The following is a 4,722-nucleotide window of genomic DNA, read 5'->3' as shown; positions in this document are numbered from 1 at the left end:
AGCCCGGGATGGGGAGGCCGCCCTCCCCGGGCCCTCAGGGGCCCCGGCCGGAGCTGCTGAACTCAGCCGATGGAGGGGAGGCTCCCCGGGCTCGAAGGAAACCACGTCCTGGTCCTTTGTCAGTGCGGCAGGCCGGGGGACCGGGCCCAGGGCCGGGGCACCCGACCCGGGGCCCGGCCGGGCCCCCGGACCCCATCCAGGGCTTCCTGCCACGCGGCAGACCCAGGGACGGATCCGGGGCTGGGCCGGCATCCTGGCATGTCCAGCTGACGGCTGAGGACCGCTAGGCCGAGGGGGGTCCCAGAATACCTTGTCCCTACCAATCCGGAGGAAAATTACCCCCATTTCTTGTAATCCGTGCACACGAGGTGACAGAGGGGACCCAGGGCGCAAAAGTGCCCGACCTCCTGGAGCCCTCGCTGGGACCTGGGAGGCGAGTGGCACCCCATCGGGACTTCCAGGGAAGTCCGGCCATCTGGTCACACCATAGGAAAGCTTCGCGGGCGACCAGATGGCCGAGGCGAGAGGGGCGACCAGATGGCCAGGAACGAAATGACGCCAATCTGTCTGCCCCGGGCCTGTAGGGCTCAGGAGCTGCGGGGCCCCTGGGCTCTGGGACTGCAGGGCTCGGGGACTGCAGGGCTCCACGGCTGCAGGGCTCCGGGGCTCCAGGGCTCCAGGGCTCCAGGGCTCCAGGGCTCCAGGGCTCCAGGGCTCGCGGGCTGCAGGGCTCCAGAGCAGCAGGGCTCTGGGGTTGCAGGGCCCGGGACCCATGGAGCCCGTCCCAGGACCCATGGAGCCCGTCCCAGGCTCTTCCCCACGCCGCGGGTCGGAGGAGGGAGCCCCGGATGCCTGGGAGGTGTTGCCCGGGGCACATCCCATCTGGTCCCCAGGAAGGGGACCGCCAGCACAGGCAGGCGGGCCCGGGTGCTGCCTGGCCCTGTCTCAGCATGGCCAGACCTCGCGGAGGCCTGCCTGAGCAAACTCGGAGGAAAAGGCCCATCGGCGATGGGGCTGAGAGGCAGGTGCGTACCCGGGCCCCTGGGGGCCCCGGCGGGCGGGCCCGGGTCCTGCCTTCCCCGGATTCAGAACCACCGGACCTATCGGAGGTCGGAATGTAGGAAAAAAACTCGGAGAAAAGGAACCATCGGGAAGGGGCTGAGAGGCAGGTGCGTTCCCGGGCCCCTGGGGGCCCCGGCGGGCTGGCCCGGGTGCTGCCTGGCCCCGTCTCAGCATGGCCAGACCTCGCGGAGGCCTGCCTGAGCAAACTCGGAGGAAAAGGCCCATCGGCAAGGGGGCTGAGCGGCAGGTACGTACCCGGGCCCCTGGGGGCCCCGGCGGGCATGCCCGGGTCCTGCCTTCCCCTGATTCAGAATCGCAAGACCACACGGAGGTCTGACTGACCCTCTCCCTACTAATCCGGAGGAAAATTACCCCCCTTTCTTGTAATCCGTGCACTCGAGGTGACAGAGGGGACCCAAGGCGCAAAAGTACCCGACCTCCTGGAGCCCTCGCTGGGATCCGGGAGGCAAATGGCACCTCATCGGGACTTCCAGGGAAGTTTGGCCATCTGGTCTCCCCCATCGGAAAGCATTGCGTGTGACCAGATGGCCGGGATCGAAAGTGCTTCACACCCCGAGCCTTCGTGGTAGGGCTCCTGCCTGCCTTTCCTGCCTGCCTGCCTGCCTCCGTCCGCGGCGGACGGGAAAGACCATCCGCCATCCTAATTTACCCCAGGCTTAACGGGTCACCCTTAACATAGCCTTAACATAGCCAGGGACGATGGGGCCGATTATGATGGCGGACGGGAAAGACCGTCCGCGGTGGCAACGGACAGGAAAGACCATCTGCAGGGCGGACGCGAAAGTGAAGGCCCGTCCCAGGCACTCGGCCATGCAGTGGAGAAGTGTGGCTCAATGGTTAGCGAGTCAGACCCTGATGCAGAGGTCTAGCCCGGGACCAGGGTTCGATTCCCCGCCTCGGCGGGTCTTGGGCTCAAAATCCCACGGAACTGATAATTTTCGCCTCGGTGCCTATTCCAATCATGGAGTCCCACTCACCAGCCTGGGAGGGGTGCCCTGCCTTCCCCTGATTCAGAATCACCAGACCACACGGAGGTCTGACTGACCCTCTCCCTAGTAATCCGGAGGAAAATTACCCTCTTTTCTTTTAATCCGTGCACATGAGGTGACAGAGGGGACCCAAGGCGCGAAAGTACCCGACCTCCTGGAGCCCTCGCTGGCATCGGGGAGGCAAATGGCACCTCATCGGGACTTCCAGGGAACCCCGGCCACCTGGTCGCCCCATTGGAAAGCATTGCGTGAGACCAGATGGCTGGGATCGAAAGTGCTTCCCACCCCGAGCCTTCGCGGTAGGGCTCCTGCCTGCCTGCCCACGCAAGGCAGGGCTCCGGGACCCCGGCTGGGCCTCAGGCGCGGGGTGGACCACCGGAGCTCTCAGGCACGGACGCCCGAAGGGAGGACTGCCCGGGACCCGCGGACCCCGTCCTGGGCACTCTGATCTGCCGCCGGCGCCGGGGATCGAACCGTGATTCCCCAGATGGGGATATCCCAAAAATCCGGCCTGGGAGGTGCTCGCCAGGACCAGGGTTGGAGACCCCTGACACAGACCTTCTGACACGGATCGGAATCGAACCCAGCAGATTGCGCGTTGACTGCCCAGGGGTCTCCAACCCTGGTCCTGGCGAGCACCTACCATGCCGGATTTTTGGGATATCCCAATCTGGGGAATCACGGTTCGATCCCCGGCGCCGGCGGCAGAAAAGCCCAGCACCATGTGACTCTGGGAAATAGCTGACGCCGCGACTGACTCCGAAATCTGGAGATCACGGTTCGATCCCCGGCGCCGGCGGCAGAAAAGCCCAGCACCATTTGACTCTGGGAAATAGCTGACGCCGCGGCTGGGGCGGCTGACTCCGGAATCTGGAGATCACGGTTCGATCCCCGGCGCCGGCGGCAGAAAAGCCCAGCACCATTTCACTCTGGGGAATAGCTGACGCCGCGGCTAGGGCGGCTGACTCCGGAATCTGGAGATCACGGTTCGATCCCCGGCGCCGGCGGCAGAAAAGCCCAGCACCATTTCACTCTGGGCAATAGCTTGCTTAATCTTCCCGACGGCCCCTAGCGACCCTTACGGGTGACTGTGCGCTTTACAAATGTGGATTATTATTATTTGGGCCGATTCCGATCCGGTTCGTAAAAGCACATCCGCCCGAATCTGTACGCCCGGGGGGGGGAGGACTGCCCGGGACCCGTGGAGCCCTTCCCGGGTAATTTGCCATGCCGTTGGCCTCCTGGAGATGGGTACCCCGGACACGTCTGGGGGCGGTCTGCCCGGTGGGTGCCCCGGACGCCTGGGGGAGGTCTGCCCGGGACCCGTGAAGCCCTTCCCGGGTACTTTGCCATGCCGTTGGCCTCCTGGAGATGGGTGCCCCGGACGCCCGGGGGAGGTCTGCCCGGGACCCGTGGAGCCCTTCCCGGGTACTTTGCATGCCGTTGGCCTCCTGGAGATGGGTGCCCCGGACGCCTGATGGAGGTCTGCCCGGGACCCGTGGAGCCCTTCCCGGGTACTTTGCCATGCCGTTGGCCCCCTGGAGATGGGTGCCCCGGGGGAGGTCTGCCCGGTGGGTGCCCCGGACGCCCGGGGGAGGTCTGCCTGGGACCCGTTGAGCCCTTCCCGGGTATTTTGCCATGCCGTTGGCCTCCTGGAGAAGGGAGGTTTTTCCCCAGGCACATCTCATCTGGTCGTTCCCCTCGGGCAGAGAACTGCAAGAAGTGTCTGGGCATACCTTGTCCCTAGTAATCCGGAGGAAGGCTACCCCTCTTTCTTCGAATCCGTGCGCACCAAGTGACATAGGGGACCCAAGGCGCGAAGGTACCCGACCTCCTGGAGCCCTCGCTGGGATCCGGGAGGCAAATGGCGCCTCATCGGGACTTCCAGGGAAGTTCGGCCATCTGGTCGCTTCCATAGGAAAGCATTGCGGGAGACCAGATGGCCGAGGCGATCCTGGAGACCAGATGGCCGAGGGGATCCGGGAGACCAGATGCCCGAGGGGATCCCGGAGACCAGATGGCCGAGGGGATCCCAGAGAACAGATGGCCGGGCACGAGAGTCAAGCCAGCCGGTGCCACTCTGTGCCCCGACGAAAAAGGGAGCTGGCGCCAGGGAACGTCAAGGTGGGGACCGGAGGCCCAGGGCCGTGGCACCCGACCTGGGGCCCGGACGGGCCCCTGGACCCAGCCTAGGCTTTGATGCACGGAGACGCAGGGGACGCCTTCCCAGGCCCTCCGGACCACCGTCCCGGGCACCCTGCCACGCAGCAGGACTAAGGACAGAGCCCGGGATGGGGAGGCCGCCCTCCCCGGGCCCTCGGGGGCCCCGGCCGAAGCTCCTGAACTCAGCCCAGCAAGGGGAGGCTTCCCGGGCACAGCGGAGCCCTGTCTCAGGCCTTTGGCAGTGTGGCAGGCCGAGGGACAGGGCCCAGGGCCGTAGCACCCAACCCGGGGCCCGGCCGGGGCCCCCCGGACCCCATCCAGGGCTTCCTGCCACGCGGCAGGCCCAGGGACGGACCTGGGGCTGGGGCGGCATCCTGGCATGTCCAGCTGCCGGCTGAGGACCGCTAGGCCGAGGGGGGGGTCCCAGAATACCTTGTCCCTACCAATCCGGAGGAAAATTACCCCCATTTCTTGTAATCTGAGCACA

The sequence above is a fragment of the Lissotriton vulgaris genome, chromosome 4_1 (assembly GCF_964263255.1).
Source record: "Lissotriton vulgaris chromosome 4_1, aLisVul1.2, whole genome shotgun sequence".
In the NCBI taxonomy this organism is placed as follows: Eukaryota; Metazoa; Chordata; class Amphibia; order Caudata; family Salamandridae; genus Lissotriton; species Lissotriton vulgaris.
The sequence above is the reverse complement of the archived record's forward strand: the minus strand, read 5'-3'. Positions refer to the sequence as shown.